The 12396-nt window shown below is 35.3% G+C and overlaps 1 long non-coding RNA gene across 1 annotated transcript in view; it reads left to right on the top strand.

Moving 5' to 3' along the window:
* LOC111549693 overlaps nucleotides 1-12396 on the top strand; it is a 376921-nt gene that overhangs the window by 263961 nt on the left and 100564 nt on the right. The window contains exons 4-5 of the long non-coding RNA XR_002733804.1: nucleotides 5202-5250; nucleotides 11339-11435. This is a non-coding gene — a long non-coding RNA (uncharacterized LOC111549693). The remainder of the gene's footprint in view (nucleotides 1-5201; nucleotides 5251-11338; nucleotides 11436-12396) is intronic.

Below are 12396 nucleotides of genomic sequence, written 5' to 3' on the forward strand. Positions count from 1 at the left end.
TTCATGCCTATGTTAACTAGAATATTTCTAACAACAAACTTAAAGATGCATCATAATGAACTATAAAAGCAAGAAAAGTCAAGCCCCAAATGAGTAGAAAGACAGAAATAATAAGAATCAGACTAGAAATAAACTAAATTGAGACTAAAAAAATATAAAAAGTCAACAATAGTTATTTTCTTTCAAAGATAAAAACTGACAAACCCTTAACTAGATTAAGAAAAAAAGAAAGAATACCCAAATAAATAAAATGAGAAATAACAAAGTCGAAATCAAAAAGAAATTGAAAAGGACACAGACAAATTGGAAGACATCCCATGCTCGTGGATCTGAAGGATTAATATAGTTGAAATAAAAATACCACCTAAAGAAATCTACAGGTTCAATGCAATCCCTTTCTAAAGACCAATGATATTCTTCATAGAAATAGGAAAAGAAAAACTTAGAACTTGTATGGAACCACAAAATCCTTGAATAGCCAACGCACTAATGAGCAAAAAGAACAAGCTTGAGGCATCACACTAACAGACTTTTAAATATACTAAAAAACTGTAGTAACCAAACCAACATGGTACTAGCATAAAAACAGACACATAGACCAATGGAACACAAAAACAGAACCCAGAAATTAATCCACTTCTCTGTATAGCTAGATTGATTTTTTTACAAAGGTGCCAAAATTGTTTATTGCAAAAAAAAAAAAAAAAAAAAAAAAGACACCCTCTTTCAATAAATGGTACCGTTAAAACTGGATATTCATATAGAGAGAAACAAACTAGATACTACCTCTCACCTTATGCAAAATCAACCCAAAGTGGATCAAAGACCTAAAGATAGGACCCAACACTATGAAACTACTAGAAGAAAACAAAGAGAAAATATTTTAGGACATCAGTCTGAAAAAAAGATTTTATGAATGAGACCTAAAAAGCATAGGCAATGAAAGCAAAATTATACAAATGGTATTATATTCAACTAAAAAGCTTCTACACAGCAAAGGAAACAACAGAGTGAAGCAAGAAAGTACTGAATGAGAGAACATGTTTGCTAACTATTCATTTGGCAGGGAATTATTATCCAGAAGATATAAAGAATTCAAACATTTCGACAGCAAAATAAACAAACAATTTAAAAATGAACATATTTTCTGAACAGACATTTGTCAAAAGACATTTGTCCAACAAAAGATGAATGAATAAAAATAATATGGTAAACATACGCAATACAACACTATTCAGCCACAAAAAGAATGAAATTTTGTCATTCATGGCAACATGGATGGAACTGAAGAACATTTCATTAAGTGAAAGAAGCCAGGAGCAGAAAGTTCAACAATGCATATTTTCACTCATATGTGTAAGCTAAAAAGCAGTTTACCTAATACAAGAAAAATGTAGAAGAGGATGTTAGAGTTTGAGAAGGGAAGGAGGAAGGGGAGGATAGGGAGAGACTTGTTAAATGATACAAAATTACAGTTAGATAGAAGGACTAGGTCCTAGTGTTCTATAGCACTGTAGTATGATCTAGTTAATATATCATACAGTTTCAGATAGCTAGAAGGAAAATATTAAATATTTCCAACACAAATAAATGATACATGATTAAGATGAAGGAAATATGCTAATTACCCTGATGTGATTACTATACATTATATGCATGGCAACATCACTAAGTACTCCATTAACAATGGACAATTTTCATTTGTCAATTTTTTAAAAGATAAAATAAATAAAATTTATAAAAAAAAGAAGTTAGATTCTTAAATCAGATTTATAGAGCCTAAAGTTAGGCAGAAGGTCATCAAAGGTAGCATGAAGCTAACCTGAATATCAGTAATAACTGGGTCACCACCTAGAGAAAAACAAAAAGTTTTATACCTCATCCTGTGTGCAGAAGCATTCTGATAGAACATGTTATAAAACACTGAAAGAGACACTTGGAGGTTGAGGAGGTATTTGGGTAAAATCCAATGAGGCAAAACCATGGAGAACAGTAAGATATTTGTTACAAATATATTGGAAAAGTATTAGGGTCCGGGATGCATAAAGAATTTCTAAAATTAAAAAATAAAACGATAAGAAACCCGATTTTCAAAACGAATGAATAAATTTAGTAGATCCCTTAACAAGAGAAAACAAGAGTGGCAATAAACATATGGAAAAGCAAGAGGCTGTATCTCATTAGAAAACTTTCAACTGCAATGAGACATAATTCGCCACCCACAGCTTGACAAGAATTTGTAAGTCCGAATGACTGTTAGGATATAGAGCAAAAAAATACTTATATAGTGCTAATAGGAATGAAAATTGCTTCAAAAACTCTACAAAATGTATTTGCATTATCTAGTCACATTGCAGAAGCGAATCTTATGACCAGCATTCCAACTACTGAGACACTTAGGGACATTCTTGGCCCTATGTCCTAGAAAAAAATGTTCGAGCATGTTCACATAAAACAAATCGTTGAAAAAATTCCAAATATCCAAGACAAGTAGATACTTAAATAAATTGTGGGCCGGGCGCGGTGACTCAAGCCTGTAATCCCAGCACTTTGGGAGGCCAAGACGGGCGGATCATGAGGTCAGAAGATCGAGACCATCCTGGCTAACACAGTGAAACCCCGTCTCTACTAAAAAATACAAAAAACTAGCCGGGCGAGGTGGCGGCGCCTGTAGTCCCAGCTACTCGGGAGGCTGAGGCAGGAGAATGGCGTAAACCCAGGAGGCGGAGCTTGCAGTGAGCTGAGATTGCACCACTGCCCTCCATCCAGCCAGGGCGACAAAGTGAGACTCTGTCTCAAAAAAAAATAAGAATAAAAAATAAAAAAAAATAAATTGTGGAATAGTCATACAATGGAACATTACATAAGAGCAAAAGAGAATTAATTAAACAACTTACAACATTAAGAACAGAATGCTGACTGAAAATATTAACTTGCAGAATAAAACATATTTATGTTCCTTTTATATAGAATTCAAAAGTATCAACAAATATAAATTTTTCACATATTGTAAAAATCATAAAAACACGAAATAGAGAAATAAAACTCTAGCAGATGAGGCAAATTAACTTGGGGAAGGTCAGGCATGCGCTTCAGAGTTAAATATAATGTTCTATTTCTTAAATATTGAAGGTTGACATACTTAGACACTTTTGATCATTCTTTATGCATTATATACGTATAAAACATTATTTTATATAGAATAAATATTTAATAAATCAATAAGAAAGATAAATAAAACAGACAAAAACTAGAGCTGTGCTCACTAAATGCTTGTTTCTGACTACACGCTTCTATTTGATGACTGAATAGTGATTAGTTGGTGACAAATAATAGAATAATTAATATTTAGGAAGAAATTCTGAAAGAGACAGAAAAAAATCAACAGAGTGGGAGTGATATAGGGTGGGGTGGTGAGGAAGGAAAGGAGAAAGAGAGTGATATATAGAAGATGAAATTTAAAGAGAGAGAGGAAGAAGACGAAAACTTGTCAAAGATGTATCATTAAATATCAAATATTGTATTACAAGTTTCTGCATGTTTTATTTAGCCCTCATTTGAAAACTGTAAGGAAGGTATATTCATTTATAATTTAAAGATGGGAAAAAGTCACTTATATTCAATATCCAAATATTAGGGAGGGAGGAGAAAAGGGAGGGAGGCAGGAAGAGAGGGAGGTAATATGGTTTGGCTCTGTGTGACCCAAATCTCATCTCGAATTGTAATCCCCATAATCCCCCCGTGTTGAGGGAGGAAACTGATGGGAGGTGATGAGATCATGGGGCTATTTTCCCCATGCTTTTCTTATGATAGTGAGCTCTCACAAGATCTGACGGTTTTATAAGTGTTTGACAGTTCCTTCTTCACACACCTTCTTGCCCGCTGCCACGTAAGACGTGCCTACTTTGCCTTCCACCATGATTGTAAGTTTTCTGAGGCCTCCCCAGCCATGCAGAACTGTGAATCAATTAAACCTCTTTTTTGAATAAATTACCCAATCTCAGGCAGTTCTTTATAGCAGTGTGAGAATGGACTAATACAGGAGGTAATGATAGAAAGAAATATGGAAGAGAAGTGTGAATTGAAAACGATACGAAAAAAGGAGAAATGAAAACATTAGGAAGATGTTCACTAAAATAACATATTTCCCTAGCAATATTTATGAAAAATTGAATTTTAAATAAATTTTTTTTGAAATAGGAAATATAACTTGCAGAACTATAGCCTTAAGTGTAAAATCTGTTCCGTGTACCTGTGAGACAAACACACAGAAAATTTTCTTTTATATGTTTTAAAAGTGTTAAGAGAAGTAGTAGTAGAATATCCCACTAAAGATCTACAAATGTCTAATTCATAGTCCCTTTGGATGATGGTTTCTGGCTCATTGAACTCTTAAGTGTAATTTTCATACTTAACAAGTCCCCCTCAGGAAGAAATTTTTGGTAAACTTGATCCACTTGACAGATAGGACGTTCAGGTATTTAGGTAAACTTCTTCATGCTAGCAGCTGAGCTAGATAAGAACCCACTCTGTATTTTTCCATCTTTTCAAATTCTTCATAAATTCATCTTTAGATGATTTTTTTCCTTTGGCATAAACTCTATATTCATCATATACTTAATGAAGATTTGCTAACTATTTTCAATTTCAGAATTGAAAAAAGCAAATTAGTGTGTTTAAATATTTTATTGTATTTGCTAATTATATTGATAATGTGTTGAACAGGAGTGGAAAATGCATGAATATTCAAAAAGAAAAAAAGGGTATTGTGAATCTATGTATGCAATTGGAGATTTGCTCAATTTCAAACTTCACCATTGCCGTTAGTGTCAGTAACAAGTTCAAATCAATTCAGCTCATGCACAATTGCTGAAAGAATGAGTCATACTGCTGGGTTTAATGGAGAGATAATGACGTGCACTTGGTGGTGCAATTTTGAAACCAAATGTGAAGACAGACATTGTTTGTCCTTTGCAGTTTGGCTCTAGTGTGGAGCCATAGGTCATCATAATTTGTTCTATTTGCTCTGTTGGTTTAATCAGCATTTACAACAGCAGCACCTAACTTATTTTAGTATTAATTCATAGTCGCTTTGAAACAAGCATTTGGATTTTTAAGATGGTATGTTCTCTTTTATTCTTTCAGTAGGCACATTCTGAGTACCTAACGTGCTTTATCAACTATAAATCCAACAATGCAAGCATGAGTAACATGGCCCTGCTCTGGAGACTACTGGGAACACAAACACAGGTAAGTGCATCAAAAAGAGATAAGGACTGTTAAGAGCGGGTAAGAAAGAAATTCTTTATTTTTATTTTTATTTTTTATTATTATTACACCTTAAGTTCTAGGGTTGCGAGAGCAGGGAGGTGTGCCTAATTATCCCTGTGAGAGCTGGGACAGGTACATACTAAAGCCCTTGATACGTGCTAGTAAGACTATACAATACGTCTTTAAGACAGAAATTTTTATTATCTCCATCTTCATACAGAAACTGAGCTGAGAGTTTAAATAATATAGTCCATGTCACAGATTGTTATGATCTGGTAGAGTTAGGTCATGAACAGCAGTCTAGTTATCATTTATGTGTCATGACTGCAAAACTGAGGGCACAAAGACTCTCTATCATACTGCTCATATTTGCCCAAAACCTGGGACAGTATCCAATACATAGCAGATATTTTATAAATAGTGCTATTGATGGATGAATGCATATGCCAACAGCCTCCCTAGCAAGCATTTTGCAAAGTGTTGATGGCCCTCTTGAAAACCTCTATGATTACTTCTTGGACTTTTTTGCCAATAACCCAATGAGAAGCAGGAAAGCACAATTAACCCTGTGTTTTTGTGCCCCCTTTGTTTCTATAATCCCTCTTCTGCTGCATGTTGATTGAGTATCTGTCTAGATAATAGTGCTTAATAAATTCCACAAATATTTATTGATTGTCTGCAATGTACCAAAAACCATGCTAGGAAATACAGGCACAGTATTGAACAGGAGAGGTTTAGCGTTTCCTTTCCTCTCTAAGTTTATACTGTGATGGGCATTATTTACATTTTCTATTTAAAAATAAATTCTTATGTTTTTGTTAAAATAAGTAGACATAACTTTTACAGATTAAAAAGATTTTGGTAAAAAGAAAATTCTACTTTACATGTTTAACTATTTTTATTTGTGCCTTCTATATAACAGAGTAGGATCTCTTCTTAGTTTTAACACAAACATTGAGGTAGAGACATATAATTATTGATATTGTGTATACTCACTTAGAACTTATGAAGTACTACACACTTTGCCGATACTTTACCATCCCTCCTCTACTCCACCTCTAAACACAACAGATTCATGTATAGAAATGCCTGCAATTCATTTTTTTGGTTAAAATTTAGATCAAAAGATATGAGTGGACATTTTTTGGACTAATGGCTTCTTTAATAAACATATGGTAAAAATAGCAAACATAATTTTTTTAAACAAATATTGCTCTTAATCACATTGGCTGAAGTGGAAATGGATCTGAAAAAGAATATTTAGCGCAGTAATAGCAACAATAAAAACTACCAGGTCTCACAGGTGTGTTAAGTAATCTTTACGTGAAGCACAATCAAGGAGACATACTTCAAAATAAAAAGGTTCAGAGATGCAAAGGAACTTATCCATAATTGTTACACAGTCAGTAAATGGCAGCTCTGTTTTTATTCATTTAGTCTTCATTCTATCATTTTTTATTTCAATGAGTAGCAATGATGCCTGTATTTTAAGTATCTGACACTGCGCTAGGAGCTGGGTTTTCTGTGAGAAACAAGACAATCAGGTATTTTTCCCTCATGAGGTTTACTGACAACTGAGGAGACAGTCAATAAATAAATATAATAAGTATGAATCTTGATATGTGATTAATGAGACAAATTGGGTGACTGGAGAAAGGAGAATGAGGGGACCTGCATTAGATTGGTGCTGAAGAATCATCTGAAGTCGCATTGAAGAAGAGCAAGGTAGAGTTGGAAGGAGCCAAGCCGTGAATAAATTTTGGCAAGAAAATAATGCATTAGAGTCTAAAGCTGAGAAATGCTGGTGTTCCTGGCACGTTGTGACTGAGGGGAGCATTTCAGTGGATACATTCGGAAATGACAAGAGAGAAGGAATCGTGCTGGGCTTCATACACTACAGCAACAATTCTGTTTTTTATCTGAAGAGTAATGGAAAGCTATTAAGAGATTTTTAGTTGAGGGAGAAGGTAAAATGTTTCATTTGAACAAATGTCTGATAATTTCCAAGCCCACACCATGTGCAATAGCCCAAACTTGATGTGTAATGTGTGAAAGGACTTTGGAAAGCAGGAGAAACTCGGCAACTGCAAGGCGATAATGATAACAATAAATGTCTTCACCTCCTGAGTGGGGAATATTCAGCTAGTTTTCAAAGGGCATCTTAGTTTGTATGCCTTTGGGTTTCCATTTTGTTTTGTTTTTGCATGGCAAAACAACATAATCCCCTAAAACATATAGGCTGGCCCTTTAGACACAAATGGCAATAATATACCATTTGCTGAAAGAAGGTGGTGATATATTGCGTGAGAAAGATGAATTAAGAAAGCACCTCAGTAAAATTGATGCTTGCATCAGAAACAGTCGGTGCCCTTAAGGTGAGGGAGTCCAAAGAACAGCAGAGGAGAAAGCCCAACCAGCCTTCAGATAGATTCCTTCCGATTTTTTCAGTGTGTTTATGCTTTGCTCTTTTGACTTGTTTTACACTGTCTCTTGCTATAGTCCACTTCTGGACAAAGGTTTCTGTCTCTTGAATAAGCTCTTAAATTCTTCCTTTCCAAATTTAGCTTGATTAGTGAATCTCCACAGAATGTACAAAGATGATACAAAGACTTTAGTGAGAGTGAAGTGCCCTCTTTTATTTATTTATTTATTTATTTATTTAGAGATAGGTTCTAGCTCTGTCATCCAGTCTAGAGTTCAGTGTCATGATCACAGCTCATTGCAGCCTCCATCTCTAGAGCTCAAGCAATTCTCCTACCTCAGACTCCAGAGTAGCTGGGACTATAGGCATGTACCACCACATCTGGCTGTTTTAATGGTTTTTTTTTTTTTATTTTAATTTTTGTTAGAGATGGGGTCTCCCTAGGTTGCCCAGGCTGATCTTGAACTCCTGGACTCAAGCGATCTTCCTGCTTTGACCTCCCAAAGTACTGATATTATAGGCATTAGCCACTGCGTCAGGCCTATTTATGTTTTTTTTTTTTTTTTTTTAATGAATGTTTTCTGCACTTAAAAAAAAAAACTTGGAATTTTTCAAATAAACAAAAAATAAGAAAACAGTACCATGAATGCCATGTTCCCATCACACAGTCTCCAAACTCATAAACATTTTTCCAATCTTCTTGTCTCTATCCCCTTCCCACTTTCCTGTCTCCTGGAGTACTTTTTTCTTTTCATTTCCTGGAGTATTTCAAATTACATGTTAGACACCATAATATTTCACCTGTGAATACTACAGTATGTATCACAATCAACTAGATTTTTTTCTTCTGTTTTTAGTCACTTTCTAATTTCAAGATATTGCTAAAAGTCCTGGTGACGAAGGTTGAAAATGAAGGAAGCTTACGTCAGCTCACAGCTGGTGTACTCAAAATCACTTCTGACCCGTTGTCTTCAGGCCAAGTCCTCGCTTTCTTTAAGTGAAATGAGATTTTCCTTAGGAGGTTGATCTCAGTCTCTCATATAAACCCTTTGTTGGACTGACCCTTTTTTTCTATATTTTCCAGACTTTATTGAATCTTTGAAGAAATCCAACTCACATTTTTACGTGGCATATGGGTTTAATGGAATGAAATAGCAATTAGAGCTACTGTGATCAGTACTGGGGACATGGTAGACTCATGAGTTCTTAAAGTGGCATTGGGCAAATCCAATCTTGTTATCCATTGAGATCTGCTAAATATTTACATTTAGTAAAGATCTCACTTGAACCTGTGGAGCAAAGCTGAGGGGCTGTTCTAGGGAGTCATTTGAAAGAATCAGTGAAGACTGCTGCCTGCCCAGTGGTTCTGACCCATAGCAAGCGGTGACGATCTGATGTGGCATAAATATCAGATGGTGACAAATAACACTGACATTTTGTCAGAAGCAAAGACATGACTCAGAACCAAAAACTTGGCCTAGATGAGTGTCAGTGTTTGGTGACAAATAGCTCAAGTCTGACAGCATGCTTCACTGCATAGACTTTCATCCATCACAGAGATTTTTTTTTTAAATCGCAGAGCACAAAACACCCAACACCCAGTACTGGGTGACATGAGATGGAAGGTAAGATAAAGGCAAGTGAGAAGCAGCAACAAAGACAGAGAGCCTGAATTGCAAAACAGTGACTCTCATTTTATTTTAAGAATCTCATTTTCACCATTCTCATACTTCATAATTCAGAAGTGTGTTCTGCTGGTCCCCTCCTGAAAATAAAAAAAACGGGTGCTAGGATAGGGGTGTTTAAAGTTGTCAAATGACTCCAAACCTGATAATCAAAGAGTTAGTACTTGATCTATGCAGTTTTTACAAATATATGTGTCATATATATATAATATATGACATATATGTAACATATATATGGAATGTACATGCTTGTTTGCTTGTTTAAGACAATTTGCTAAACTAATAGCACAATCTACTAACAGCAAAGTTTGGTAGATGATAGCAGTGAGATGCACATTGAACTTTGAATTAGAAAATCTGAGTGTCGTTTCTCAGTTCTACAAACTATTACCTGTGTGAGTTAGCTTTCCAGACCTGTTTTCTCACTTGTTCATCCATACCTGAAATATTTACTGAGCACCCTTAATGTGACAATCACCATTCTTGACACTGTGATACAGTGATAAACATGAAAGAAGGAGGGCTCTCACTCCATTGAGATTCCAGTGACATGATATATAAAGGAACAAATCAAACAATAAAAAGGGCAAGGTAATTTTAGTGTTACCTACTATGTAGAAATAAAATAAGGTCATTTGAAAATGATTAGGCCATGATTGAGAATTGAAATAATGTACTCTAGGATTGGATGGAAAAGAACTCTCTGAAGTTGTAATCGTTTTGCCTTAACTTTAATCATGAGAAGTGTCAGTCATGAGATGACATAATTAATAGGATTCCAAAGAGAAAGAACAGTAAAAAGAGAAGTAGAAGGAGAGGACATGGAGTATTCAGGGAATAAAGTGAAAGTCAGTGTGAACATATCCTCCCTGCTGCAATGTCAAATTCCCAAAATTAGATTTTTGGGAACGTTGAATTAACAGATGTGAAAGTGTTTGTTTGCATGTGCAACATACGGTCCTTCAAATAACTTTTTTAATACACACATGAAGAAGTATAAATAGTATGTTAATTTATTGAGTCACTAATGACTTACATCCTAAAGGTCAGACCCTAAAGGAAATCATTCCCATACTGAAAGCATTTTCTAGCTCATTCCTTTATTCAATCACCAGGAGGTCCTGAGTGTTGGGTCTTGTCCTGATACAAGTGTGTGCAGGAGTGAGTTGCCATAAGGTATGCAAAACGAGAAGGAACCACACATCATTTTTCAAATTTGAAATTTGTTTTTTTTTCAATGTCACTCAGCATTTGATTTGTTGTTTTTGTGAGTAGTGATCCTACAGTTTTCTGAGATATATTATATAAACTGAGTGTTATTTATCCTCAGAAATGCTGAGACTCAGTGTTGAGGTCTTTATTGAAGGCATATATACTTTAAGCTTGTACCTGTCTCTGGTTTCTCTGCCCCAATTTAAAACATCCTTAACACAGCTGCCTCAGTTTACTTCCAACCCCCAGGTTTAAATCATATCTTTTTCTTTCTCATATCACAATCTTTCAAAGACCTATCAATTGTACAGACACAATTTTTAGTTCCCCAAACTATTGTAAGTACACAGTAAATACCAAATACTAGTTGATTCTAGCAATTCATCATTAAAGATGGTAGACACTGTCTCCATCATCATGGAGATTTTACTCCAGTAGGATAGATGGTAGCAATCATAATGACAATAAGTTAATATTGTGTTAAAAATAATGTTCCACTAAATATTAATAATCTAAAGTAAAATCCTCTGAAACAAACTATAATATTGATATGGTTTGGCTTTGTGTCCCCACACAAATCTCATCTTGAATTTCAATCCCCATGTGTTCAGTGAGGGGCCTGGTGGGAGGTGATTGGATCATGCGGATGAATCTCCTCATGTTGTTCTCTTGATAGTGAGTTTTCATGACATCCGGTTGCTTAAAAGTATGTGGCACCATCCACTGCTCTCTATTCCTCCTTCTCCAGCCATTTATAACATCTTCCTGCTTTTCCTTTGCCTTCCATCATGATTGAAAGTTTCCTGATATCGCCCAGCCATGCGTCCTGTACAGCCTCAGGAACTGTGAGTCAGTTATACTCCTTTTCTTCATAAATTGCCCAGTTTCAGGTAGTTCTTTACAACAGTGTGAAAACAGACTAATACAAATACACATAGAAAAAATACATACATATAAGTCATTCAATAAAACTTACCACTGTTATTTTAAAGCAGCTTGTGATAGTGTTTAAGTCACCCAGTTCTTGATATTTTGTCATGACAGCTCTAAAAGAATAACACAGGAGGTGACATCTGGATTAAGTATTGGCAAAATTCAGCTTGTCAGAGAAAAGAGGGTCTGGGTAAGATTATTTTTGTTAGCAGTAAGTGCAAGAGAACAGTAAAGTGAGAGGACATGGCTGTTTAGTGTAAACCACCAATTTAGACAGGGTGTGTCCTAGGACATTGATGAGCTGCAACAGGGGTATCAAGACAAGAGATCCAAGTGTGGCTGGGAAAGCATGAACCATGGAAACTCACATGCCTGCCTAACACATGTGGATTTCATTGTAAGTTCCCCTTCACCCAGTGGAATTCATATTTGTGAAGTCAGGCAAAGATCAACATTTTTCCAAATTCTGATAAAAATGTCAGAGGTGACCTGGAAATTCTGGTGAAGGTAAATGTTATATTTGATGCGCATATTGTCTTTTCCCTTTTTCTCTTGTCTTTCTACGTTTCAGATGTAGAAAGGAAAATGGGAGAGAAATGGAGACATTTATTGAATCCAGGCACCATGCTGTGGATTGCTAAATACAACTTCTTAATTTGCATCTAGGTATCCGGTCTTCCAAGCTAGCTTTTTCAAGTCTTTTTACCTTTACAAATAAAGTTCTATCGGAGATGTACTTCACACTTTTCTGCACTAAAAAGTCTAATTTTTCAAGATTCAGTTCAAACTTCATTTTGTTCTGTGAACATTTCTCTGGTTTTCAGAAAGTTATTCACATGCCGCTCTCACTCTGCACCACCACATGAATAATGT

This window comes from Piliocolobus tephrosceles, chromosome 7 (assembly GCF_002776525.5).
Source record: "Piliocolobus tephrosceles isolate RC106 chromosome 7, ASM277652v3, whole genome shotgun sequence".
NCBI lineage: Eukaryota > Metazoa > Chordata > Mammalia > Primates > Cercopithecidae > Piliocolobus > Piliocolobus tephrosceles.